This window comes from Ambystoma mexicanum, chromosome 11 (genome assembly GCF_040938575.1).
Source record: "Ambystoma mexicanum isolate Mex_15411 chromosome 11, UKY_AmexF1_1, whole genome shotgun sequence".
Classification (NCBI taxonomy): Eukaryota; Metazoa; Chordata; class Amphibia; order Caudata; family Ambystomatidae; genus Ambystoma; species Ambystoma mexicanum.
This window is the reverse complement of record NC_090934.1, coordinates 824764066-824791955: the sequence shown is the minus strand read 5'-3', so window position 1 is coordinate 824791955 and position 27890 is coordinate 824764066. Positions and strand designations below refer to the sequence as shown.

At 47.3% G+C, this 27890-nt stretch overlaps 12 non-coding genes across 12 annotated transcripts; all 12 read left to right on the top strand.

Moving 5' to 3' along the window:
* The first annotated feature begins 6481 nt into the window (after positions 1-6481).
* TRNAN-GUU (transfer RNA asparagine (anticodon GUU)) lies at positions 6482-6555 on the top strand. Its single transcript has one exon. It is a non-coding gene; the product is annotated as a tRNA-Asn (tRNA).
* A 4423-nt stretch (positions 6556-10978) lies between these two features.
* TRNAN-GUU (transfer RNA asparagine (anticodon GUU)) lies at positions 10979-11052 on the top strand. Its single transcript has one exon. It is a non-coding gene; the product is annotated as a tRNA-Asn (tRNA).
* A 2180-nt stretch (positions 11053-13232) lies between these two features.
* TRNAN-GUU (transfer RNA asparagine (anticodon GUU)) lies at positions 13233-13306 on the top strand. Its single transcript has one exon. It is a non-coding gene; the product is annotated as a tRNA-Asn (tRNA).
* A 2178-nt stretch (positions 13307-15484) lies between these two features.
* Positions 15485-15558, top strand: TRNAN-GUU (transfer RNA asparagine (anticodon GUU)). Its single transcript has one exon. It is a non-coding gene; the product is annotated as a tRNA-Asn (tRNA).
* A 313-nt stretch (positions 15559-15871) lies between these two features.
* Positions 15872-15943, top strand: TRNAW-CCA (transfer RNA tryptophan (anticodon CCA)). The gene has a single exon. It is a non-coding gene; the product is annotated as a tRNA-Trp (tRNA).
* Positions 15944-17733: 1790 nt separating this feature from the next.
* Positions 17734-17807, top strand: TRNAN-GUU (transfer RNA asparagine (anticodon GUU)). The gene has a single exon. It is a non-coding gene; the product is annotated as a tRNA-Asn (tRNA).
* Positions 17808-18120: 313 nt separating this feature from the next.
* Positions 18121-18192, top strand: TRNAW-CCA (transfer RNA tryptophan (anticodon CCA)). Its single transcript has one exon. It is a non-coding gene; the product is annotated as a tRNA-Trp (tRNA).
* Positions 18193-19982: 1790 nt separating this feature from the next.
* TRNAN-GUU (transfer RNA asparagine (anticodon GUU)) lies at positions 19983-20056 on the top strand. The gene has a single exon. It is a non-coding gene; the product is annotated as a tRNA-Asn (tRNA).
* A 316-nt stretch (positions 20057-20372) lies between these two features.
* On the top strand, positions 20373-20444 carry TRNAW-CCA (transfer RNA tryptophan (anticodon CCA)). The gene has a single exon. It is a non-coding gene; the product is annotated as a tRNA-Trp (tRNA).
* Positions 20445-22234: 1790 nt separating this feature from the next.
* Positions 22235-22308, top strand: TRNAN-GUU (transfer RNA asparagine (anticodon GUU)). The gene has a single exon. It is a non-coding gene; the product is annotated as a tRNA-Asn (tRNA).
* A 2175-nt stretch (positions 22309-24483) lies between these two features.
* Positions 24484-24557, top strand: TRNAN-GUU (transfer RNA asparagine (anticodon GUU)). Its single transcript has one exon. It is a non-coding gene; the product is annotated as a tRNA-Asn (tRNA).
* A 2175-nt stretch (positions 24558-26732) lies between these two features.
* TRNAN-GUU (transfer RNA asparagine (anticodon GUU)) lies at positions 26733-26806 on the top strand. The gene has a single exon. It is a non-coding gene; the product is annotated as a tRNA-Asn (tRNA).
* Positions 26807-27890: the final 1084 nt, after the last annotated feature.

The following is a 27890-nucleotide window of genomic DNA, read 5'->3' as shown; positions in this document are numbered from 1 at the left end:
CTTCACAGCACCTTCCCCCCTTTCCCTAAGTGCATTGCAAGGGGCTCTGGGAGGCGTGCACATTTGTCTGAAACACAAAGATCCACTGGCAATAAAAAGCGTAGGTCCCTAGTTTGCATTTCTTAGAATTTGAGGTGACACTCAGAGTTGTCTCGGGCGTGACTGTACCTTTCATAGGAGATGTGCTAATCCCCAAACCCTCTTCCTTTGTCCCAGTAATCTGTTTTAGTGCCTCTAGCAAGTTGTTTTCTGAAACAAAGCTTACCTGAACATCCTGTAAAATTGGTAACTTTTCAGTAGCAGTACAGTGCAGTATATAGCATTCCTGTTGCGCACAGCATCTAGATCCAAAAATTGCTTACTCTACCCCAGAAATTAGAATTCACCCAGTCAAACAGAGGGATCTATAAAGAGCATGGCAAGTAGTTAACATAAGCTACTTCCCCTAAGTTCTCTTGGTGCACTCTGCTGCCCTCTTTTAACAGAAGAATGCAACTGCAGGTCTTGCTTCTCAGCAAGGTACCTACATATAGAATCCTTGGTGCACTCTTGCTAAATCTGCTGGAATGTGTCTTCTATTGTGCCCAAGGTGGTTGTGTATTTGGGGACTCAGGGAAGCAAGGGAGCAGTCTAATGCACTGCAGTGCTAAGAGAGGCATGCCTTTTTCAGAAAAAAGTTCAGGTTTTCTGCCAATCAGAAAAAAATAGCAATGCAATCAGGCCAAAGGCAGAACACACATGCCAGTGAGTCTCTGTGGCGCAATTGGTTAGCGCGTTCGGCTGTTAACCGAAAAGACGCTGCTGTTTTTGGCACAAAGACACAGAGTGTTCCACTCAGTAAACCTGAGTCATTTCTCCCGTGTTCTCTGGGTTCAGCCTACTGTCCCCTGTTAACACAAGTGCGCAACTGTGGCTTTCTCCTCATAGCAAGTTATGCCTATGATATGATAAGGCATTTGTAACGCGCCTATACACAAGTGTTTCAAGGCGCGACGAGGCAGGGGGGGGACAAGGGGAGACAGACAACGATCTTACTAGGCCAGGTGTCATTCAGATCGCGCAAGTGCAAGGGTAGAGGGGAAGGGAAAAGTGCATGGGGGAAGGGAGAGGGGAAAGTGCAGTACAGGGTTATAAGCATACAGCATACAGGATAAATAACAAGGGCCAGCTGGTGGCAAGTGCGAGGTAAGTGCAGACAAGTGCGGGGAAGGGGGGCTGTATGGATACAGACACAGTCCCGTAGTGCAGGGGTTGCCGTGGAGGCAGTGCAGGGGAGAGTGGCTGGGCCGAGAACGGTGAATGGCCCAGTTGCAGATTCAGTGCAGTTTCAGTAGTATTAGCAGGGGAGAGGGGGAGAGAAAGCGGAGGCAAAGAGGAAGGTTTTGAGGTGCTTCCGGAACCGGAGGTGGTTCTCCTCAAGTTTCAGGGAGGTAGGAAGGCTGTTCCAGAGGGAGGCCCCTGCAGTGGAAAGAGATCTGCCCCCAACTCGTTGTTTGGAGAAGCGGCTGACCCTGAGGGAGTTGGAGGCGGATGAGCGAAGAGCTCGAGAAGGAAGATATTTAGGAAGAGAGAGTTGAAGGTATTTTGGCCCAAGGCCCCAGACGGCCTTGTGGACAATGCAGAGGGTTTTGAACTTGATCATCGCAGTCACTGGGAGCCAGTGTAGTGATTTCAGTCCTGGAGAGATACGGTCCCTGGGCTTGAGGCCAAGGACAAGCCTTGCAGTCCTGTTCTGGATGAGTTGCAAAGGGCGGAGAGTAGAGGCGGGCAGATTAAGATAGAGGCTGTTACAGTAGTCCAGCTTAGAGAGAACCAGGGCTCTAGAGACAGTGAGCTTCTGAGGGAAGGAGAGGAAAGGAAGGATACCTCTGAGGAGGTGTAGCTGGTAGTGTGACTTCTTAGATACGTCGGATATGTGAGGAGAGAGGGAGAGTGTGGAGTCGAAGATGACCCCAAGGTTTTTTGCCTTGCAGGTAGGAGTAGGAAGAGGGCCCAGAGAGGCCGGCCAGAGAGCAGCAGGGAAGGAGGGAGTGGGAGTGCCGATGAGTAGAATCTCAGTCTTACTGGCATTAAGGCAGAGGTCGTTGGCGGCACACCATTCCTGGATAGCAGAAAGACAGTCAGAGATGAGGGAAGGAGAAGAGGAGGCCGAGGGTAGCCTGAAAATGAGTTGGGTATCATCCGCATAGCACTGAAAGTAGGGGCAGAGAGCGGCGATGTGGTGGGCAAGAAGTGCCAGATACTGGTTGAACAGCCAGGGAGAGAGGTTAGATCCCTGGGGGACACCACAGGTAGAGAAGAAGATGTCAGAGAGGAAAGACCCCAGTTGGACCTGGGAGGGTCGATTTGAGAGGAAAGAGGTCAGCCACGTCAGAGCCTGACCAGTGATACCGAGGTTATCACGGAGACGGTTGAGCAGGATGGTATGGTTGACAGTATCAAAGGCAGAAGAGAGATCAAGCAAAATGAGAACACATGGAATGTTAGAGTCAAGGTTCGAGAGCAGGTCCTCACGGATGTTCAGGAGAGCAGTTTCCGTGCTTCTGGCAGCTCTGAAGCCAGACTGATGGTCATGAAGACTACCACACATTCAGCATGGAGATTAAGCTGGGAGATGGCCAGTTTCTCCAGGAGCTTGCCCAGGAAGGGAGTGATAGAGATTGGGCGATAGTTAGCTGGGCAGGAAGGGTCGGAAGAGGGTTTCTTAAGAAGGGGGTGCACAAGGGAGTGCTTGAGAGGGGATGGGAAGACTCCAGAGGCGAAGGAGTGACTGCAGAAGTCAGCAAGGGCAGGAGCCAAGGAGTCAATGTGGTCCTTGATAGTTTTGGAGGAACAGGGGTGGACCTGTTTTGATGAGACTTTCATAGATCGGACTTGTCTTGAAACCTCGTCAGCAGAAAAAAGGGGAAAGGAAGAGAAGGAGAGAGGAGGGGTGGCTGCAGAAGAGCCAGAGGAAGGGCAGGGAATAGAGGGGGGGAGGTTATAGGAGGAGAGTGAGGACAGGATGTCCTGAGTTTTTGAAATGAAGTGAGAGGCCAGTGCCGTGCAGAGGGCCTGGGAGGGGACAGGAGAGGTAGAGACTGCAGCAGGGTTGGCCAGCTCCTTGCAGATTTTAAAGAGTTCGGCCGAATTGTTAGATGCCGCAGAGATGCGGGCTTGGATAAGGGCTCTCTTCTTGGTGAGAACGGAGAGCCGGTATTGCCTTTGGAGCAGGCGACAGGCCAGTTTGTCAGAGGATGAACATGAAGCACGCCATTTCCTCTCTGCCACCCTGCACTTGCGCTTAAGGGTGACGAGATCCGAGTCATACCAGGAGTTACATTTGGCTTTGGGCTTCAGGCGGATTCTCATGACAGGGGCAAGGATATCAAGAGTATCAGATATAGCGGAGTGGAGAGTGGAGAGGGCTGTGTCAGGGTGGGAGTCAGCCGAAGGGGGAGGAGGGGGCAAGAAGGTGGCAGCAAAAGCCTCAACTGACACGCGCTTCATGGGTCGGATGACCGAGAAGGAAGGTGGCAGTGATGGGGGTGGCTTTGCCTGTGGGGTAGGGAGGGTGAGGTGGGAGGAGAGGAGAAAGTGATCACTCCAGGAGAGAGGAGTGGAGAGAGGGACAGAGAGGGGAAGGTCAGAGGAGATCAGGGCATCAAGAGTGTGCCCTGCAGAATGAGTCGGCCCAGACGGGAGAATAGAGAGTGAGAGAGAGTCGCAGAGGTTGCGAAAGAGTCCAGAGGGGGGACAGGAGGCATCCAGGTGGATGTTGAAGTCTCCAAGAAAGAGGAGTTGAGTGGTTGAGGACAGGAGTGAGGAGGAGAGGTCCGCCCACTCGGAGAGGAAGGAGGAAATTTGACCAGGTGGCCGATAGATAGTAGCCACGGTAAGGGAATGGCTAGGAGAGAGAGAGAGTCGGCAGACAAGACATTCAAAAGAGGAGTAGGTCTGCATGGGAGTAACAGTGGCAGGAATCCACTCAGGGAAGATAAGGGCCACACCTCCCCCCGCACGGTTGGGCCTGGGCACAGAGAGGATCTCTATATACAGAGGACATTTGGTGCACTGTTGATGGGCTCTGTCCTCTACTAAATCCCCTGTGTTTGTGGATTAGGGGAGGTAGGGAAGTGCTTGATACCCTGATTTGCTGTGGGAAATAGAGCTATTTTAGAAATATTTTCAGGTTGCCTGGGAAGCATAAGCAAACAGCACACCAATCAGGCCCCTGTGTAAGAACTGCATGAGTCTATGTGGCGCAATCGGTTAGCGCGTTCGGCTGTTAACCGAAAGGTTGATGGTTCAAGCCCACCCAGGGACGGTGCATTTTGGCTCAAAAATTAAGCGTGACCAACTATGGACTTCTGTTTACCTCTCGCAGGTCTCGTCTGCTGACGTCCAAAAAATCCAATAAACGGCAAGCAATTCTTCTTGCTTGCTTTAGTTTTTCAAAACTTGCCATTCAATTCATAAACATCAAGACTTCATGGGAAGGGTTTGGCTGCAGCGTGTACTGATGCACAGAAGGAAGCTATCCTAGCCAGTCTACTTAAAGAAGCAATGAGGCTCTGCAGGTCAATGTACGTCTATTACCTTTATTCTGTCATCGGACACACTATGTGGATTGCCACAAGGACCTCGTGGCGCAATGGTAGCGCGTCTGACTCCAGATCCGAAAGTTTCGTGTTCAAATCACGTCGGGGTCATATTTGCTTTTCCCACTCTGAAATATAAAATTGCTCTTCAGTATCTCGTTATTTCAACCTGACTGCATCTTTGTGCTCTGGGCCTAGTTGTTCTGGCGTTTCGAATGTAAACTTTGCAGCAGGGAAGTATCATATTGACAGACACCCATGAAGGACATGGTCAACCTTTAAAGTAGGCCAATCTCTATGTTTTACTGGATGCAGCAGAAGTATTTCCTCTTTACCATCTCTTCAAGTGGGCCTGACTGATGTGCTGTTTTGTGCACGCTACGTGGGCTTTGTAAAGCATACCTCTGCCATTTGCATGGCCTCCTAGTGCTGTCAATATTTTCGTGTAATCGCTGAATGCTGCACTGTCCTGGGAACTCTAGGTGTGACTAAAGGATATATGCTGGGGCCCCGAAAGGGGGTCGGCAGTCTAGTGGCAATGCCCATCACTTTGCAGTTTGGGTTTGTGAGTTCAGGTACCGGTCTGGTGTCGGAAACCTGTAAGCGCCCTCCCAATCAACTGTCGGTCCTGGATTGTGAGGATTTCCCCTTATACTGGTCTCAGTAGACACATTTCCATTTTACTTTTTCACTCTCGCATTGCCTATTTCTCTCTCTCTCATAGATACATTATAGACAAGAGAGACATTGTCAGCGAGAGGGCTTCACAGCACCTTCCCCCCTTTCCCTAAGTGCATTGCAAGGGGCTCTGGGAGGCGTGCACATTTGTCTGAAACACAAAGATCCACTGGCAATAAAAGGCATAGGACCCCAGTTCGCATTTCTTAGAATTTGAGGAGGCACTCAGAGTTGTCTCGGGCGTGACTGTACCTTTCATAGGAGATGTGCTAATCCCCAAACCCTCTTCCTTTGTCCCAGTAATCTGTCCTAGGGCCTCTAGCAAGTTGTTTTCTGAAACAAAGCTTACCTGAACATCCTGTAAAATTGGTAACTTTTCAGTAGCAGTACAGTGCAGTATATAGCATTCCTGTTGCGCACAGCATCTAGATCCAAAAATTGCTTACTCTACCCCAGAAATTAGAATTCACCCAGTCAAACAGAGGGATCTATAAAGATCATGGCAAGTAGTTAACATAAGCTACTTCCCCCAAGTTCTCTTGGTGCACTCTGCTGCCCTCTTTTAACGGAAGAATGCAACTGCAGGTCTTGCTTCTCAGCAAGGTACCTACATATAGAATCCTTGGTGCACTCTTGCTAAATCTGCTGGAATGTGTCTTCTATTGTGCCCAAGGTGGTTGTGTATTTGGGGACTCAGGGAAGCAAGGGAGCAGTCTAATGCACTGCAGTGCTAAGAGAGGCATGCCTTTTTCAGAAAAAAGTTCAGGTTTTCTGCCAATCAGAAAAAAATAGCAATGCAATCAGGCCAAAGGCAGAACACACATGCCAGTGAGTCTCTGTGGCGCAATCGGTTAGCGCGTTCTGCTGTTAACCGAAAAGACGCTGCTGTTTTTGGCACAAAGACACAGAGTGTTCCACTCAGTAAACCTGAGTCATTTCTCCCGTGTTCTCTGGGTTCAGCCTACTGTCCCCTTTTAACACAAGTGCGCAACTGTGGCTTTCTCCTCATAGCAAGTTATGCCTACACAGAGGGCATTTGGTGCACTGTTGATGGGCTCTGTCCTCTACTAAATCCCCTGTGTTTGTGGATTACGGGAGGTAGGGAAGTACTTGATACCCTGATTTGCTGTGGGAAATAGAGCTATTTTAGAAATATTTTCAGGTTGCCTGGGGAGCATAAGCAAACAGCACACCAATCAGGCCCCAGTGTAAGCACTGCATGAGTCTCTGTGGCGCAATCGGTTAGCGCGTTCGGCTGTTAACCGAAAGGTTGGTGGTTCAAGCCCACCCAGGGACGATGCATTTTGGCTCAAAAATTCAGCATGACCAACTATGAACTTCTGTTTACCTCTCGCAGGTCTCGTCTGCTGACGTCCAAAAAATCCAATAAACTGCAAGCAATTCTTCTCGCTTGCTTTAGTTTTTCAAAACTTGCCATTCAATTCATAAACATCAAGACTTCATGGGAAGGGTTTGGCTGCAGCGTGTACTGATGCACAGAAGGAAGCTATCCTAGCCAGTCTACTTAAAGAAGCAATGAGGCTCTGCAGGTGCATGTACGTCTCCTACCTTTATTCTGTCATCAGACACACCAGGTGGACTGCCACTAGGACCTCGTGGCGCAATGGTAGGGCGTCTGACTCCAGATCAGAAGGTTGCGTGTTCAAATCACGTCGGGGGCATATTTGCTTTTCCCACTCTGAAATACAAAATTGCTCTTCAGTATCTCGTTATTTCAACCTGACTGCATCTTTGTGCTCTGGGACTAGTTGTTCTGGCGTTTCGAATGTAAGCTTTGCAGCAGGGAAGTATCATATTGACAGACACCCATGAAGGACATGGTCAACCTTTAAAGCAGGCCAATCTCTATGTTTTACTGGATGCAGCAGAAGTATTTCCTCTTTACCATCTCTTCAAGTGGGCCTGACTGATGTGCTGTTTTGTGCACGCTACGTGGGCTTTGTAAAGCATACCTCTGCCATTTGCATTGTCTCCTAGCGCTGTCAATATTTTCGTGTAATCGCTGAATGCTGCACTGTCCTGGGAACTCTAGGTGTGACTAAAGGATATATGCTGGGGCCCCGAAAGGGGGTCGGCAGTCTAGTGGCAATGCCCATCACTTTGTAGTTTGGGTTTGTGAGTTCAGGTACCGGTCTGGTGTCAGAAAACTGTAAGCGCCCTCCCAATCAACTGTCGGTCCTGGATTGTGAGGATTTCCCCTTATACTGGTCTCAGTAGACACATTTCCATTTTACTTTTTCACTCTCACATTGCCTATTTCTCTCTCTCTCATAGATACATTATAGACAAGAGAGACATTGTCAGCGAGAGGGTTGCACAGCACCTTCCCCCATTTCCCTAAGTGCATTGCATGGGGCTCTGGGAGGCGTGCACATTTGTCTGAAACACAAAGATCCACTGGCAATAAAAGGCGTAGGACCCCAGTTCGCATTTCTTAGAATTTGAGGAGGCACTCAGAGTTGTCTCGGGCGTGACTGTACCTTTCATAGGAGATGTGCTAATCCCCAAACCCTCTTCCTTTGTCCCAGTAATCTGTCCTAGGGCCTCTAGCAAGTTGTTTTCTGAAACAAAGCTTACCTGAACATCCTGTAAAATTGGTAACTTTTCAGTAGCAGTACAGTGCAGTATATAGCATTCCTGTTGCGCACAGCATCTAGATCCAAAAATTGCTTACTCTACCCCAGAAATTAGAATTCACCCAGTCAAACAGAGGGATCTATAAAGAGCATGGCAAGTAGTTAACATAAGCTACTTCCCCCAAGTTCTCTTGGTGCACTCTGCTGCCCTCTTTTAACAGAAGAATGCAACTGCAGGTCTTGCTTCTCAGCAAGGTACCTACATATAGAAACCTTGGTGCACTCTTGCTAAATCTGCTGGAATGTGTCTTCTATTGTGCCCAAGGTGGTTGTGTATTTGGGGACTCAGGGAAGCAAGGGAGCAGTCTAATGCACTGCAGTGCTACGAGAGGCATGCCTTTTTCAGAAAAAAGTTCAGGTTTTCTGCCAATCAGAAAAAAATAGCAATGCAATCAGGCCAAAGGCAGAACACACATGCCAGTGAGTCTCTGTGGCACAATTGGTTAGCGCGTTCGGCTGTTAACCGAAAAGACGCTGCTGTTTTTGGCACAAAGACACAGAGTGTTCCACTCAGTAAACCTGAGTCATTTCTCCCGTGTTCTCTGGGTTCAGCCTACTGTCCCCTTTTAACACAAGTGCGCAACTGTGGCTTTCTCCTCATAGCAAGTTATGCCTACACAGAGGACATTTGGTGCACTGTTGATGGGCTCTGTCCTCTACTAAATCCCCTGTGTTTGTGGAGTAGGGGAGGTAGGGAAGTGCTTGATATCCTGATTTGCTGTGGGAAATAGAGCTATTTTAGAAATATTTTCAGGTTGCCTGGGAAGCATAAGCAAACAGCACACCAATCAGGCCCCAGTGTAAGCACTGCATGAGTCTCTGTGGCGCAATCGGTTAGCGCGTTCGGCTGTTAACCGAAAGGTTGCTGTTTCAAGCCCACCCAGGGACGGTGCATTTTGGCTCAAAAATTCAGCGTGACCAACTATGGACTTCTGTTTACCTCTCGCAGGTCTCGTCTGCTGACGTCCAAAAAATCCAATAAACTGCAAGCAATTCTTCTCGCTTGCTTTAGTTTTTCAAAACTTGCCATTCAATTCATAAACATCAAGACTTCATGGGAAGGGTTTGGCTGCAGCGTGTACTGATGCAGAGAAGGAAGCTATCCTAGCCAGTCTACTTAAAGAAGCAATGAGGCTCTGCAGGTGCATGTACGTCTCCTACCTTTATTCTGTCATCAGACACACCAGATGGAGTGCCGCATGGACCTCGTGGCGCAATGGTAGCGCGTCTGACTCCAGATCCGAAGGTTTCGTGTTCAAATCACGTCGGGGTCATATTTGCTTTTCCCACTCTGAAATATAAAATTGCTCTTCAGTATCTCGTTATTTCAACCTGACTGCATCTTTGTGCTCTGGGCCTAGTTGTTCTGGCGTTTCGAATGTAAGCTTTGCAGCAGGGAAGTATCATATTGACAGACACCCATGAAGGACATGGTCAACCTTTAAAGCAGGCCAATCTCTATGTTTTACTGAATGCAGCAGAAGTATTTCCTCTTTACCATCTCTTCAAGTGGGCCTGACTGATGTGCTGTTTTGTGCACGCTACGTGGGCTTTGTAAAGCATACCTCTGCCATTTGCATGGTCTCCTAGCGCTGTCAATATTTTCGTGTAATCGCTGAATGCTGCACTGTCCTGGGAACTCTAGGTGTGACTAAAGGATATATGCTGGGGCCCCGAAAGGGGGTCGGCAGTCTAGTGGCAATGCCCATCACTTTGTAGTTTGGGTTTGTGAGTTCAGGTACCGGTCTGGTGTCAGAAAACTGTAAGCGCCCTCCCAATCAACTGTCGGTCCTGGATTGTGAGGATTTCCCCTTATACTGGTCTCAGTAGACACATTTCCATTTTACTTTTTCACTCTCACATTGCCTATTTCTCTCTCTCTCATAGATACATTATAGACAAGAGAGACATTGTCAGCGAGAGGGTTGCACAGCACCTTCCCCCATTTCCCTAAGTGCATTGCATGGGGCTCTGGGAGGCGTGCACATTTGTCTGAAACACAAAGATCCACTGGCAATAAAAGGCGTAGGACCCCAGTTCGCATTTCTTAGAATTTGAGGAGGCACTCAGAGTTGTCTCTGGCGTGACTGTACCTTTCATAGGAGATGTGCTAATCCCCAAACCCTCTTCCTTTGTCCCAGTAATCTGTCCTAGGGCCTCTAGCAAGTTGTTTTCTGAAACAAGCTTACCTGAACATCCTGTAAAATTGGTAACTTTTCAGTAGCAGTACAGTGCAGTATATAGCATTCCTGTTGCGCACAGCATCTAGATCCAAAAATTGCTTACTCTACCCCAGAAATTAGAATTCACCCAGTCAAACAGAGGGATCTATAAAGATCATGGCAAGTAGTTAACATAAGCTACTTCCCCCAAGTTCTCTTGGTGCACTCTGCTGCCCTCTTTTAACAGAAGAATGCAACTGCAGGTCCTGCTTCTCAGCAAGGTACCTACATATAGAATCCTTGGTGCACTCTTGCTAAATCTGCTGGAATGTGTCTTCTATTGTGCCCAAGGTGGTTGTGTATTTGGGGACTCAGGGAAGCAAGGGAGCAGTCTAATGCACTGCAGTGCTAAGAGAGGCATGCCTTTTTCAGAAAAAAGTTCAGGTTTTCTGCCAATCAGAAAAAAATAGCAATGCAATCAGGCCAAAGGCAGAACACACATGCCAGTGAGTCTCTGTGGCGCAATCGGTTAGCGCGTTCTGCTGTTAACCGAAAAGACGCTGCTGTTTTTGGCACAAAGACACAGAGTGTTCCACTCAGTAAACCTGAGTCATTTCTCCCGTGTTCTCTGGGTTCAGCCTACTGTCCCCTTTTAACACAAGTGCGCAACTGTGGCTTTCTCCTCATAGCAAGTTATGCCTACACAGAGGGCATTTGGTGCACTGTTGATGGGCTCTGTCCTCTACTAAATCCCCTGTGTTTGTGGATTACGGGAGGTAGGGAAGTACTTGATACCCTGATTTGCTGTGGGAAATAGAGCTATTTTAGAAATATTTTCAGGTTGCCTGGGGAGCATAAGCAAACAGCACACCAATCAGGCCCCAGTGTAAGCACTGCATGAGTCTCTGTGGCGCAATCGGTTAGCGCGTTCGGCTGTTAACCGAAAGTTTGGTGGTTCAAGCCCACCCAGGGACGATGCATTTTGGCTCAAAAATTCAGCATGACCAACTATGAACTTCTGTTTACCTCTCGCAGGTCTCGTCTGCTGACGTCCAAAAAATCCAATAAACTGCAAGCAATTCTTCTCGCTTGCTTTAGTTTTTCAAAACTTGCCATTCAATTCATAAACATCAAGACTTCATGGGAAGGGTTTGGCTGCAGCGTGTACTGATGCACAGAAGGTAGCTATCCTAGCCAGTCTACTTAAAGAAGCAATGAGGCTCTGCAGGTGCATGTACGTCTCCTACCTTTATTCTGTCATCAGACATACCAGGTGGACTGCCACTAGGACCTCGTGGCGCAATGGTAGGGCGTCTGACTCCAGATCAGAAGGTTGCGTGTTCAAATCACGTCGGGGGCATATTTGCTTTTCCCACTCTGAAATACAAAATTGCTCTTCAGTATCTCGTTATTTCAACCTGACTGCATCTTTGTGCTCTGGGACTAGTTGTTCTGGCGTTTCGAATGTAAGCTTTGCAGCAGGGAAGTATCATATTGACAGACACCCATGAAGGACATGGTCAACCTTTAAAGCAGGCCAATCTCTATGTTTTACTGGATGCAGCAGAAGTATTTCCTCTTTACCATCTCTTCAAGTGGGCCTGACTGATGTGCTGTTTTGTGCACGCTACGTGGGCTTTGTAAAGCATACCTCTGCCATTTGCATGGCCTCCTAGCGCTGTCAATATTTTCGTGTAATCGCTGAATGCTGCAGTGTCCTGGGAACTCTAGGTTAGGTGTGACTAAAGGATATATGTTGGGGCCCCGAAAGGGGGTCGGCAGTCTAGTGGCAATGCCCATCACTTTGCAGTTTGGGTTTGTGAGTTCAGGTACCGGTCTGGTGTCGGAAACCTGTAAGCGCCCTCCCAATCAACTGTCGGTCCTGGATTGTGAGGATTTCCCCTTATACTGGTCTCAGTAGACACATTTCCATTTTACTTTTTCACTCTCGCATTGCCTATTTCTCTCTCTCTCATAGATACATTATAGACAAGAGAGACATTGTCAGCGAGAGGGCTTCACAGCACCTTCCCCCATTTCCCTAAGTGCATTGCATGGGGCTCTGGGAGGCGTGCACATTTGTCTGAAACACAAAGATCCCCTAGCAATAAAAGGCGTAGGACCCCAGTTCGCATTTCTTAGAATTTGAGGAGGCACTCAGAGTTGTCTCGGGCGTGACTGTACCTTTCATAGGAGATGTGCTAATCCCCAAACCCTCTTCCTTTGTCCCAGTAATCTGTCCTAGGGCCTCTAGCAAGTTGTTTTCTGAAACAAAGCTTACCTGAACATCCTGTAAAATTGGTAACTTTTCAGTAGCAGTACAGTGCAGTATATAGCATTCCTGTTGCGCACAGCATCTAGATCCAAAAATTGCTTACTCTACCCCAGAAATTAGAATTCACCCAGTCAAACAGAGGGATCTATAAAGATCATGGCAAGTAGTTAACATAAGCTACTTCCCCCAAGTTCTCTTGGTGCACTCTGCTGCCCTCTTTTAACAGAAGAATGCAACTGCAGGTCCTGCTTCTCAGCAAGGTACCTACATATAGAATCCTTGGTGCACTCTTGCTAAATCTGCTGGAATGTGTCTTCTATTGTGCCCAAGGTGGTTGTGTATTTGGGGACTCAGGGAAGCAAGGGAGCAGTCTAATGCACTGCAGTGCTAAGAGAGGCATGCCTTTTTCAGAAAAAAGTTCAGGTTTTCTGCCAATCAGAAAAAAATAGCAATGCAATCAGGCCAAAGGCAGAACACACATGCCAGTGAGTCTCTGTGGCGCAATTGGTTAGCGCGTTCGGCTGTTAACCGAAAAGACGCTGCTGTTTTTGGCACAAAGACACAGAGTGTTCCACTCAGTAAACCTGAGTCATTTCTCCCGTGTTCTCTGGGTTCAGCCTACTGTCCCCTTTTAACACAAGTGCGCAACTGTGGCTTTCTCCTCATAGCAAGTTATGCCTACACAGAGGGCATTTGGTGCACTGTTGATGGGCTCTGTCCTCTACTAAATCCCCTGTGTTTGTGGATTACGGGAGGTAGGGAAGTACTTGATACCCTGATTTGCTGTGGGAAATAGAGCTATTTTAGAAATATTTTCAGGTTGCCTGGGGAGCATAAGCAAACAGCACACCAATCAGGCCCCAGTGTAAGCACTGCATGAGTCTCTGTGGCGCAATCGGTTAGCGCGTTCGGCTGTTAACCGAAAGGTTGGTGGTTCAAGCCCACCCAGGGACGATGCATTTTGGCTCAAAAATTCAGCATGACCAACTATGAACTTCTGTTTACCTCTCGCAGGTCTCGTCTGCTGACGTCCAAAAAATCCAATAGACTGCAAGCAATTCTTCTCGCTTGCTTTAGTTTTTCAAAACTTGCCATTCAATTCATAAACATCAAGACTTCATGGGAAGGGTTTGGCTGCAGCGTGTACTGATGCACAGAAGGAAGCTATCCTCCTAGCCAGTCTACTTAAAGAAGCAATGATGCTCTGCAGGTGCATGTACGTCTCCTACCTTTATTCTGTCATCAGACACACCAGGTGGACTGCCACTAGGACCTCGTGGCGCAATGGTAGGGCGTCTGACTCCAGATCAGAAGGTTGCGTGTTCAAATCACGTCGGGGGCATATTTGCTTTTCCCACTCTGAAATACAAAATTGCTCTTCAGTATCTCGTTATTTCAACCTGACTGCATCTTTGTGCTCTGGGCCTAGTTGTTCTGGCGTTTCGAATGTAAGCTTTGCAGCAGGGAAGTATCATATTGACAGACACCCATGAAGGACATGGTCAACCTTTAAAGCAGGCCAATCTCTATGTTTTACTGGATGCAGCAGAAGTATTTCCTCTTTACCATCTCTTCAAGTGGGCCTGACTGATGTGCTGTTTTGTGCACGCTACGTGGGCTTTGTAAAGCATACCTCTGCCATTTGCATGGCCTCCTAGCGCTGTCAATATTTTCGTGTAATCGCTGAATGCTGCACTGTCCTGGGAACTCTAGGTGTGACTAAAGGATATATGCTGGGGCCCCGAAAGGGGGTCGGCAGTCTAGTGGCAATGCCCATCACTTTGTAGTTTGGGTTTGTGAGTTCAGGTACCGGTCTGGTGTCAGAAAACTGTAAGCGCCCTCCCAATCAACTGTCGGTCCTGGATTGTGAGGATTTCCCCTTATACTGGTCTCAGTAGACACATTTCCATTTTACTTTTTCACTCTCGCATTGCCTATTTCTCTCTCTCTCATAGATACATTATAGACAAGAGAGACATTGTCAGCGAGAGGGTTGCACAGCACCTTCCCCCATTTCCCTAAGTGCATTGCATGGGGCTCTGGGAGGCGTGCACATTTGTCTGAAACACAAAGATCCACTGGCAATAAAAGGCGTAGGACCCCAGTTCGCATTTCTTAGAATTTGAGGAGGCACTCAGAGTTGTCTCGGGCGTGACTGTACCTTTCATAGGAGATGTGCTAATCCCCAAACCCTCTTCCTTTGTCCCAGTAATCTGTCCTAGGGCCTCTAGCAAGTTGTTTTCTGAAACAAAGCTTACCTGAACATCCTGTAAAATTGCTAACTTTTCAGTAGCAGTACAGTGCAGTATATAGCATTCCTGTTGCGCACAGCATCTAGATCCAAAAATTGCTTACTCTACCCCAGAAATTAGAATTCACCCAGTCAAACAGAGGGATCTATAAAGAGCATGGCAAGTAGTTAACATAAGCTACTTCCCCCAAGTTCTCTTGGTGCACTCTGCTGCCCTCTTTTAACAGAAGAATGCAACTGCAGGTCTTGCTTCTCAGCAAGGTACCTACATATAGAAACCTTGGTGCACTCTTGCTAAATCTGCTGGAATGTGTCTTCTATTGTGCCCAAGGTGGTTGTGTATTTGGGGACTCAGGGAAGCAATTGAGCAGTCTAATGCACTGCAGTGCTAAGAGAGGCATGCCTTTTTCAGAAAAAAGTTCAGGTTTTCTGCCAATCAGAAAAAAATAGCAATGCAATCAGGCCAAAGGCAGAGCACACATGCCAGTGAGTCTCTGTGGCACAATTGGTTAGCGCGTTCGGCTGTTAACCGAAAAGACGCTGCTGTTTTTGGCACAAAGACACAGAGTGTTCCACTCAGTAAACCTGAGTCATTTCTCCCGTGTTCTCTGGGTTCAGCCTACTGTCCCCTTTTAACACAAGTGCGCAACTGTGGCTTTCTCCTCATAGCAAGTTATGCCTACACAGAGGACATTTGGTGCACTGTTGATGGGCTCTGTCCTCTACTAAATCCCCTGTGTTTGTGGATTAGGGGAGGTAGGGAAGTGCTTGATACCCTGATTTGCTGTGGGAATTAGAGCTATTTTAGAAATATTTTCAGGTTGCCTGGGAAGCATAAGCAAACAGCACACCAATCAGGCCCCAGTGTAAGCACTGCATGAGTCTCTGTGGCGCAATCGGTTAGCGCGTTCGGCTGTTAACCGAAAGGTTGGTGGTTCAAGCCCACCCAGGGACGATGCATTTTGGCTCAAAAATTCAGCATGACCAACTACAAACTTCTGTTTACCTCTCGCAGGTCTCGTCTGCTGACGTCCAAAAAATCCAATAAACTGTAAGCAATTCTTCTCGCTTGCTTTAGTTTTTCAAAACTTGCCATTCAATTCATAAACATCAAGACTTCATGGGAAGGGTTTGGCTGCAGCGTGCACTGATGCACAGAAGGAAGCTATCCTTGCCAGTCTACTTAAAGAAGCAATGAGGCTCTGCAGGTGTATGTACGTCTCCTACCTTTATTCTGTCATCAGACACACCAGGTGGACTGCCACTAGGACCTCGTGGCGCAATGGTAGGGCGTCTGACTCCAGATCAGAAGGTTGCGTGTTCAAATCACGTCGGGGGCATATTTGCTTTTCCCACTCTGAAATACAAAATTGCTCTTCAGTATCTCGTTATTTCAACCTGACTGCATCTTTGTGCTCTGGGCCTAGTTGTTCTGGCGTTTCGAATGTAAGCTTTGCAGCAGGGAAGTATCATATTGACAGACACCCATGAAGGACATGGTCAACCTTTAAAGCAGGCAAATCTCTATGTTTTACTGGATGCAGCAGAAGTATTTCCTCTTTACCATCTCTTCAAGTGGGCCTGACTGATGTGCTGTTTTGTGCACGCTACGTGGGCTTTGTAAAGCATACCTCTGCCATTTGCATGGCCTCCTAGCGCTGTCAATATTTTCGTGTAATCGCTGAATGCTGCAGTGTCCTGGGAACTCTAGGTGTGACTAAAGGATATATGTTGGGGCCCCGAAAGGGGGTCGGCAGTCTAGTGGCAATGCCCATCACTTTGCAGTTTGGGTTTGTGAGTTCAGGTACCGGTCTGGTGTCGGAAACCTGTAAGCGCCCTCCCAATCAACTGTCGGTCCTGGATTGTGAGGATTTCCCCTTATACTGGTCTCAGTAGACACATTTCCATTTTACTTTTTCACTCTCGCATTGCCTATTTCTCTCTCTCTCATAGATACATTATAGACAAGAGAGACATTGTCAGCGAGAGGGCTTCACAGCACCTTCCCCCATTTCCCTAAGTGCATTGCATGGGGCTCTGGGAGGCGTGCACATTTGTCTGAAACACAAAGATCCCCTAGCAATAAAAGGCGTAGGACCCCAGTTCGCATTTCTTAGAATTTGAGGAGGCACTCAGAGTTGTCTCGGGCGTGACTGTACCTTTCATAGGAGATGTGCTAATCCCCAAACCCTCTTCCTTTGTCCCAGTAATCTGTCCTAGGGCCTCTAGCAAGTTGTTTTCTGAAACAAAGCTTACCTGAACATCCTGTAAAATTGGTAACTTTTCAGTAGCAGTACAGTGCAGTATATAGCATTCCTGTTGCGCACAGCATCTAGATCCAAAAATTGCTTACACTACCCCAGAAATTAGAATTCACCCAGTCAAACAGAGGGATCTATAAAGATCATGGCAAGTAGTTAACATAAGCTACTTCCCCCAAGTTCTCTTGGTGCACTCTGCTGCCCTCTTTTAACAGAAGAATGCAACTGCAGGTCCTGCTTCTCAGCAAGGTACCTACATATAGAATCCTTGGTGCACTCTTGCTAAATCTGCTGGAATGTGTCTTCTATTGTGCCCAAGGTGGTTGTGTATTTGGGGACTCAGGGAAGCAAGGGAGCAGTCTAATGCACTGCAGTGCTAAGAGAGGCATGCCCTTTTCAGAAAAAAGTTCAGGTTTTCTGCCAATCAGAAAAAAATAGCAATGCAATCAGGCCAAAGGCAGAGCACACATGCCAGTGAGTCTCTGTGGCACAATTGGTTAGCGCGTTCGGCTGTTAACCGAAAAGACGCTGCTGTTTTTGGCACAAAGACACAGAGTGTTCCACTCAGTAAACCTGAGTCATTTCTCCCGTGTTCTCTGGGTTCAGCCTACTGTCCCCTTTTAACACAAGTGCGCAACTGTGGCTTTCTCCTCATAGCAAGTTATGCCTACACAGAGGACATTTGGTGCACTGTTGATGGGCTCTGTCCTCTACTAAATCCCCTGTGTTTGTGGATTAGGGGAGGTAGGGAAGTGCTTGATACCCTGATTTGCTGTGGGAATTAGAGCTATTTTAGAAATATTTTCAGGTTGCCTGGGAAGCATAAGCAAACAGCACACCAATCAGGCCCCAGTGTAAGCACTGCATGAGTCTCTGTGGCGCAATCGGTTAGCGCGTTCGGCTGTTAACCGAAAGGTTGGTGGTTCAAGCCCACCCAGGGACGATGCATTTTGGCTCAAAAATTCAGCATGACCAACTACAAACTTCTGTTTACCTCTCGCAGGTCTCGTCTGCTGACGTCCAAAAAATCCAATAAACTGTAAGCAATTCTTCTCGCTTGCTTTAGTTTTTCAAAACTTGCCATTCAATTCATAAACATCAAGACTTCATGGGAAGGGTTTGGCTGCAGCGTGCACTGATGCACAGAAGGAAGCTATCCTTGCCAGTCTACTTAAAGAAGCAATGAGGCTCTGCAGGTGCATGTACGTCTCCTACCTTTATTCTGTCATCAGACACACCAGGTGGACTGCCACTAGGACCTCGTGGCGCAATGGTAGGGCGTCTGACTCCAGATCAGAAGGTTGCGTGTTCAAATCACGTCGGGGGCATATTTGCTTTTCCCACTCTGAAATACAAAATTGCTCTTCAGTATCTCGTTATTTCAACCTGACTGCATCTTTGTGATCTGGGCCTAGTTGTTCTGGCGTTTCGAATGTAAGCTTTGCAGCAGGGAAGTATCATATTGACAGACACCCATGAAGGACATGGTCAACCTTTAAAGCAGGCCAATCTCTATGTTTTACTGGATGCAGCAGAAGTATTTCCTCTTTACCATCTCTACAAGTGGGCCTGACTGATGTGCTGTTTTGTGCACGCTACGTGGGCTTTGTAAAGCATACCTCTGCCATTTGCATGGCCTCCTAGCGCTGTCAATATTTTCGTGTAATCGCTGAATGCTGCAGTGTCCTGGGAACTCTAGGTGTGACTAAAGGATATATGTTGGGGCCCCGAAAGGGGGTCGGCAGTCTAGTGGCAATGCCCATCACTTTGCAGTTTGGGTTTGTGAGTTCAGGTACCGGTCTGGTGTCGGAAACCTGTAAGCGCCCTCCCAATCAACTGTCGGTCCTGGATTGTGAGGATTTCCCCTTATACTGGTCTCAGTAGACACATTTCCATTTTACTTTTTCACTCTCGCATTGCCTATTTCTCTCTCTCTCATAGATACATTATAGACAAGAGAGACATTGTCAGCGAGAGGGCTTCACAGCACCTTCCCCCATTTCCCTAAGTGCATTGCATGGGGCTCTGGGAGGCGTGCACATTTGTCTGAAACACAAAGATCCCCTAGCAATAAAAGGCGTAGGACCCCAGTTCGCATTTCTTAGAATTTGAGGAGGCACTCAGAGTTGTCTCGGGCGTGACTGTACCTTTCATAGGAGATGTGCTAATCCCCAAACCCTCTTCCTTTGTCCCAGTAATCTGTCCTAGGGCCTCTAGCAAGTTGTTTTCTGAAACAAAGCTTACCTGAACATCCTGTAAAATTGGTAACTTTTCAGTAGCAGTACAGTGCAGTATATAGCATTCCTGTTGCGCACAGCATCTAGATCCAAAAATTGCTTACTCTACCCCAGAAATTAGAATTCACCCAGTCAAACAGAGGGATCTATAAAGATCATGGCAAGTAGTTAACATAAGCTACTTCCCCCAAGTTCTCTTGGTGCACTCTGCTGCCCTCTTTTAACAGAAGAATGCAACTGCAGGTCCTGCTTCTCAGCAAGGTACCTACATATAGAATCCTTGGTGCACTCTTGCTAAATCTGCTGGAATGTGTCTTCTATTGTGCCCAAGGTGGTTGTGTATTTGGGGACTCAGGGAAGCAAGGGAGCAGTCTAATGCACTGCAGTGCTAAGAGAGGCATGCCTTTTTCAGAAAAAAGTTCAGGTTTTCTGCCAATCAGAAAAAAATAGCAATGCAATCAGGCCAAAGGCAGAACACACATGCCAGTGAGTCTCTGTGGCGCAATTGGTTAGCGCGTTCGGCTGTTAACCGAAAAGACGCTGCTGTTTTTGGCACAAAGACACAGAGTGTTCCACTCAGTAAACCTGAGTCATTTCTCCCGTGTTCTCTGGGTTCAGCCTACTGTCCCCTTTTAACACAAGTGCGCAACTGTGGCTTTCTCCTCATAGCAAGTTATGCCTACACAGAGGGCATTTGGTGCACTGTTGATGGGCTCTGTCCTCTACTAAATCCCCTGTGTTTGTGGATTACGGGAGGTAGGGAAGTACTTGATACCCTGATTTGCTGTGGGAAATAGAGCTATTTTAGAAATATTTTCAGGTTGCCTGGGGAGCATAAGCAAACAGCACACCAATCAGGCCCCAGTGTAAGCACTGCATGAGTCTCTGTGGCGCAATCGGTTAGCGCGTTCGGCTGTTAACCGAAAGGTTGGTGGTTCAAGCCCACCCAGGGACGATGCATTTTGGCTCAAAAATTCAGCATGACCAACTATGAACTTCTGTTTACCTCTCGCAGGTCTCGTCTGCTGACGTCCAAAAAATCCAATAGACTGCAAGCAATTCTTCTCGCTTGCTTTAGTTTTTCAAAACTTGCCATTCAATTCATAAACATCAAGACTTCATGGGAAGGGTTTGGCTGCAGCGTGTACTGATGCACAGAAGGAAGCTATCCTCCTAGCCAGTCTACTTAAAGAAGCAATGATGCTCTGCAGGTGCATGTACGTCTCCTACCTTTATTTTGTCATCAGACACACCAGGTGGACTGCCACTAGGACCTCGTGGCGCAATGGTAGGGCGTCTGACTCCAGATCAGAAGGTTGCGTGTTCAAATCACGTCGGGGGCATATTTGCTTTTCCCACTCTGAAATACAAAATTGCTCTTCAGTATCTCGTTATTTCAACCTGACTGCATCTTTGTGCTCTGGGCCTAGTTGTTCTGGCGTTTCGAATGTAAGCTTTGCAGCAGGGAAGTATCATATTGACAGACACCCATGAAGGACATGGTCAACCTTTAAAGCAGGCCAATCTCTATGTTTTACTGGATGCAGCAGAAGTATTTCCTCTTTACCATCTCTTCAAGTGGGCCTGACTGATGTGCTGTTTTGTGCACGCTACGTGGGCTTTGTAAAGCATACCTCTGCCATTTGCATGGCCTCCTAGCGCTGTCAATATTTTCGTGTAATCGCTGAATGCTGCACTGTCCTGGGAACTCTAGGTGTGACTAAAGGATATATGCTGGGGCCCCGAAAGGGGGTCGGCAGTCTAGTGGCAATGCCCATCACTTTGTAGTTTGGGTTTGTGAGTTCAGGTACCGGTCTGGTGTCAGAAAACTGTAAGCGCCCTCCCAATCAACTGTCGGTCCTGGATTGTGAGGATTTCCCCTTATACTGGTCTCAGTAGACACATTTCCATTTTACTTTTTCACTCTCGCATTGCCTATTTCTCTCTCTCTCATAGATACATTATAGACAAGAGAGACATTGTCAGCGAGAGGGTTGCACAGCACCTTCCCCCATTTCCCTAAGTGCATTGCATGGGGCTCTGGGAGGCGTGCACATTTGTCTGAAACACAAAGATCCACTGGCAATAAAAGGCGTAGGACCCCAGTTCGCATTTCTTAGAATTTGAGGAGGCACTCAGAGTTGTCTCGGGCGTGACTGTACCTTTCATAGGAGATGTGCTAATCCCCAAACCCTCTTCCTTTGTCCCAGTAATCTGTCCTAGGGCCTCTAGCAAGTTGTTTTCTGAAACAAAGCTTACCTGAACATCCTGTAAAATTGCTAACTTTTCAGTAGCAGTACAGTGCAGTATATAGCATTCCTGTTGCGCACAGCATCTAGATCCAAAAATTGCTTACTCTACCCCAGAAATTAGAATTCACTCAGTCAAACAGAGGGATCTATAAAGATCATGGCAAGTAGTTAACATAAGCTACTTCCCCCAAGTTCTCTTGGTGCACTCTGTTGCCCTCTTTTAACAGAAGAATGCAACTGCAGGTCTTGCTTCTCAGCAAGGTACCTACATATAGAAACCTTGGTGCACTCTTGCTAAATCTGCTGGAATGTGTCTTCTATTGTGCCCAAGGTGGTTGTGTATTTGGGGACTCAGGGAAGCAAGGGAGCAGTCTAATGCACTGCAGTGCTACGAGAGGCATGCCTTTTTCAGAAAAAAGTTCAGGTTTTCTGCCAATCAGAAAAAAATAGCAATGCAATCAGGCCAAAGGCAGAACACACATGCCAGTGAGTCTCTGTGGCACAATTGGTTAGCGCGTTCGGCTGTTAACCGAAAAGACGCTGCTGTTTTTGGCACAAAGACACAGAGTGTTCCACTCAGTAAACCTGAGTCATTTCTCCCGTGTTCTCTGGGTTCAGCCTACTGTCCCCTTTTAACACAAGTGCGCAACTGTGGCTTTCTCCTCATAAAAAGTTATGCCTAGACAGTGGACATTTGATGCACTGTTGATGGGCTCTGTCCTCTACTAAATCCCCTGTGTTTGTGGATTAGGGGAGGTAGGGAAGTGCTTGATACCCTGATTTGCTGTGGGAAATAGAGCTATTTTAGAAATATTTTCAGGTTGCCTGGGAAGCATAAGCAAACAGCACACCAATAAGGCCCCAGTGTAAGCACTGCATGAGTCTCTGTGGCGCAATCGGTTAGCGCGTTCGGCTGTTAACCGAAAGGTTGGTGGTTCAAGCCCACCCAGGGACGATGCATTTTGGCTCAAAAATTCAGCGTGACCAACTATGAACTTCTGTTTACCTCTCGCAGGTCTCGTCTGCTGACGTCCAAAAAATCCAATAAACTGCAAGCAATTCTTCTCGCTTGCTTTAGTTTTTCAAAACTTGCCATTCAATTCATAAACATCAAGACTTCATGGGAAGGGTTTGGCTGCAGCGTGTACTGATGCACAGAAGGAAGCTATCCTAGCCAGTCTACTTAAAGAAGCAATGAGGCTCTGCAGGTGCATGTACGTCTCCTACCTTTATTCTGTCATCAGACACACCAGGTGGAGTGCCGCATGGACCTCGTGGCGCAATGGTAGCGGGTCTGACTCCAGATCCGAAGGTTTCGTGTTCAAATCACGTCGGGGTCATATTTGCTTTTCCCACTCTGAAATATAAAATTGCTCTTCAGTATCTCGTTATTTCAACCTGACTGCATCTTTGTGCTCTGGGCCTAGTTGTTCTGGCGTTTCGAATGTAAACTTTGCAGCAGGGAAGTATCATATTGACAGACACCCATGAAGGACATGGTCAACCTTTAAAGCAGGCCAATCTCTATGTTTTACTGGATGCAGCAGAAGTATTTCCTCTTTACCATCTCTTCAAGTGGGCCTGACTGATGTGCTGTTTTGTGCACGCTACGTGGGCTTTGTAAAGCATACCTCTGCCATTTGCATGGCCTCCTAGAGCTGTCAATATTTTCGTGTAATCGCTGAATGCTGCACTGTCCTGGGAACTCTAGGTGTGACTAAAGGATATATGCTGGGGCCCCGAAAGGGGGTCGGCAGTCTAGTGGCAATGCCCATCACTTTGCAGTTTGGGTTTGTGAGTTCAGGTACCGGTCTGGTGTCGGAAACCTGTAAGCGCCCTCCCAATCAACTGTCGGTCCTGGATTGTGAGGATTTCCCCTTATACTGGTCTCAGTAGACACATTTCCATTTTACTTTTTCACTCTTGCATTGCCTATTTCTCTCTCTCTCATAGATACATTATAGACAAGAGAGACATTGTCAGCGAGAGGGTTGCACAGCACCTTCCCCCATTTCCCTAAGTGCATTGCATGGGGCTCTGGGAGGCGTGCACATTTGTCTGAAACACAAAGATCCACTGGCAATAAAAGGCGTAGGACCCCAGTTCGCATTTCTTAGAATTTGAGGAGGCACTCAGAGTTGTCTCGGGCGTGACTGTACCTTTCATAGGAGATGTGCTAATCCCCAAACCCTCTTCCTTTGTCCCAGTAATCTGTCCTAGGGCCTCTAGCAAGTTGTTTTCTGAAACAAAGCTTACCTGAACATCCTGTAAAATTGGTAACTTTTCAGTAGCAGTACAGTGCAGTATATAGCATTCCTGTTGCGCACAGCATCTAGATCCAAAAATTGCTTACTCTACCCCAGAAATTAGAATTCACCCAGTCAAACAGGGGGATCTATAAAGATCATGGCAAGTAGTTAACATAAGCTACTTCCCCCAAGTTCTCTTGGTGCACTCTGCTGCCCTCTTTTAACGGAAGAATGCAACTGCAGGTCTTGCTTCTCAGCAAGGTACCTACATATAGAATCCTTGGTGCACTCTTGCTAAATCTGCTGGAATGTGTCTTCTATTGTGCCCAAGGTGGTTGTGTATTTGGGGACTCAGGGAAGCAAGGGAGCAGTCTAATGCACTGCAGTGCTAAGAGAGGCATGCCTTTTTCAGAAAAAAGTTCAGGTTTTCTGCCAATCAGAAAAAAATAGCAATGCAATCAGGCCAAAGGCAGAACACACATGCCAGTGAGTCTCTGTGGCGCAATTGGTTAGCGCGTTCTGCTGTTAACCGAAAAGACGCTGCTGTTTTTGGCACAAAGACACAGAGTGTTCCACTCAGTAAACCTGAGTCATTTCTCCTGTGTTCTCTGGGTTCAGCCTACTGTCCCCTTTTAACACAAGTGCGCAACTGTGGCTTTCTCCTCATAGCAAGTTATGCCTACACAGAGGGCATTTGGTGCACTGTTGATGGGCTCTGTCCTCTACTAAATCCCCTGTGTTTGTGGATTACGGGAGGTAGGGAAGTACTTGATACCCTGATTTGCTGTGGGAAATAGAGCTATTTTAGAAATATTTTCAGGTTGCCTGGGGAGCATAAGCAAACAGCACACCAATCAGGCCCCAGTGTAAGCACTGCATGAGTCTCTGTGGCGCAATCGGTTAGCGCGTTCGGCTGTTAACCGAAAGGTTGGTGGTTCAAGCCCACCCAGGGACGATGCATTTTGGCTCAAAAATTCAGCATGACCAACTATGAACTTCTGTTTACCTCTCGCAGGTCTCGTCTGCTGACGTCCAAAAAATCCAATAAACTGCAAGCAATTCTTCTCGCTTGCTTTAGTTTTTCAAAACTTGCCATTCAATTCATAAACATCAAGACTTCATGGGAAGGGTTTGGCTGCAGCGTGTACTGATGCACAGAAGGAAGCTATCCTAGCCAGTCTACTTAAAGAATCAATCAGGCTCTGCAGGTGCATGTACGTCTCCTACCTTTATTCTGTCATCAGACACAACAGGTGGACTGCCACTAGGACCTCGTTGCGCAATGGTAGGGCGTCTGACTCCAGATCAGAAGGTTGCGTGTTCAAATCACGTCGGGGGCATATTTGCTTTTCCCACTCTGAAATACAAAATTGCTCTTCAGTATCTCGTTATTTCAACCTGACTGCATCTTTGTGCTCTGGGCCTAGTTGTTCTGGCGTTTCGAATGTAAGCTTTGCAGCAGGGAAGTATCATATTGACAGACACCCATGAAGGACATGGTCAACCTTTAAAGCAGGCCAATCTCTATGTTTTACTGGATGCAGCAGAAGTATTTCCTCTTTACCATCTCTTCAAATGGGCCTGACTGATGTGCTGTTTTGTGCACGCTACGTGGGCTTTGTAAAGCATACCTCTGCCATTTGCATGGCCTCCTAGCGCTGTCAATATTTTCGTGTAATCGCTGAATGCTGCAGTGTCCTGGGAACTCTAGGTGTGACTAAAGGATATATGCTGGGGCCCCGAAAGGGGGTCGGCAGTCTAGTGGCAATGCCCATCACTTTGCAGTTTGGGTTTGTGAGTTCAGGTACCGGTCTGGTGTCGGAAACCTGTAAGCGCCCTCCCAATCAACTGTCGGTCCTGGATTGTGAGGATTTCCCCTTATACTGGTCTCAGTAGACACATTTCCATTTTACTTTTTCACTCTCGCATTGCCTATTTCTCTCTCTCTCATAGATACATTATAGACAAGAGAGACATTGTCAGCGAGAGGGCTTCACAGCACCTTCCCCCATTTCCCTAAGTGCATTGCAAGGGGCTCTGGGAGGCGTGCACATTTGTCTGAAACACAAAGATCCCCTAGCAATAAAAGGCGTAGGACCCCAGTTCGCATTTCTTAGAATTTGAGGAGGCACTCAGAGTTTTCTCGGGCGTGACTGTACCTTTCATAGGAGATGTGCTAATCCCCAAACCCTCTTCCTTTGTCCCAGTAATCTGTCCTAGGGCCTCTAGCAAGTTGTTTTCTGAAACAAAGCTTACCTGAACATCCTGTAAAATTGGTAACTTTTCAGTAGCAGTACAGTGCAGTATATAGCATTCCTGTTGCGCACAGCATCTAGATCCAAAAATTGCTTACTCTACCCCAGAAATTAGAATTCACCCAGTCAAACAGAGGGATCTATAAAGAGCATGGCAAGTAGTTAACATAAGCTACTTCCCCCAAGTTCTCTTGGTGCACTCTGCTGCCCTCTTTTAACAGAAGAATGCAACTGCAGGTCTTGCTTCTCAGCAAGGTACCTACATATAGAAACCTTGGTGCACTCTTGCTAAATCTGCTGGAATGTGTCTTCTATTGTGCCCAAGGTGGTTGTGTATTTGGGGACTCAGGGAAGCAAGGGAGCAGTCTAATGCACTGCAGTGCTACGAGAGGCATGCCTTTTTCAGAAAAAAGTTCAGGTTTTCTGCCAATCAGAAAAAAATAGCAATGCAATCAGGCCAAAGGCAGAACACACATGCCAGTGAGTCTCTGTGGCACAATTGGTTAGCGCGTTCGGCTGTTAACCGAAAAGACGCTGCTGTTTTTGGCACAAAGACACAGAGTGTTCCACTCAGTAAACCTGAGTCATTTCTCCCGTGTTCTCTGGGTTCAGCCTACTGTCCCCTTTTAACACAAGTGCGCAACTGTGGCTTTCTCCTCATAGCAAGTTATGCCTACACAGAGGACATTTGGTGCACTGTTGATGGGCTCTGTCCTCTACTAAATCCCCTGTGTTTGTGGATTAGGGGAGGTAGGGAAGTGCTTGATATCCTGATTTGCTGTGGGAAATAGAGCTATTTTAGAAATATTTTCAGGTTGCCTGGGAAGCATAAGCAAACAGCACACCAATCAGGCCCCAGTGTAAGCACTGCATGAGTCTCTGTGGCGCAATCGGTTAGCGCGTTCGGCTGTTAACCGAAAGGTTGGTGTTTCAAGCCCACCCAGGGACGGTGCATTTTGGCTCAAAAATTCAGCATGACCAACTATGAACTTCTGTTTACCTCTCGCAGGTCTCGTCTGCTGACGTCCAAAAAATCCAATAAACTGCAAGCAATTCTTCTCGCTTGCTTTAGTTTTTCAAAACTTGCCATTCAATTCATAAACATCAAGACTTCATGGGAAGGGTTTGGCTGCAGCGTGTACTGATGCACAGAAGGAAGCTATCCTAGCCAGTCTACTTAAAGAAGCAATGAGGCTCTGCAGGTCCATGTACGTCTCTTACCTTTATTCTGTCATCAGACACACCAGATGGAGTGCCGCATGGACCTCGTGGCGCAATGGTAGCGCGTCTGACTCCAGATCCGAAGGTTTCGTGTTCAAATCACGTCGGGGTCATATTTGCTTTTCCCACTCTGAAATATACAATTGCTCTTCAGTATCTCGTTATTTCAACCTTACTGCATCTTTGTGCTCTGGGCCTAGTTGTTCTGGCGTTTCGAATGTAAACTTTGCAGCAGGGAAGTATCATATTGACAGACACCCATGAAGGACATGGTCAACCTTTAAAGCAGGCCAATCTCTATGTTTTACTGGATGCAGCAGAAGTATTTCCTCTTTACCATCTCTTCAAGTGGGCCTGACTGATGTGCTGTTTTGTGCACGCTACGTGGGCTTTGTAAAGCATACCTCTGCCATTTGCATGGCCTCCTAGCGCTGTCAATATTTTCGTGTAATCGCTGAATGCTGCACTGTCCTGGGAACTCTAGGTGTGACTAAAGGATATATGCTGAGGCCCGAAAGGCGGTCGGCAGTCTAGTGGCAATGGGCATCACTTTGCAGTTTGGGTTTGTGAGTTCAGGTACCGGTCTGGTGTCGGAAACCTGTAAGCGCCCTCCCAATCAACTGTCGGTCCTGGATTGTGAGGATTTCCCCTTATACTGGTCTCAGTAGACACATTTCCATTTTACTTTTTCACTCTCACATTGCCTATTTCTCTCTCTCTCATAGATACATTATAGACAAGAGAGACATTGTCAGCGAGTGGGCTTCACAGCACCTTCCCCCCTTTCCCTAAGTGCATTGCATGGGGCTCTG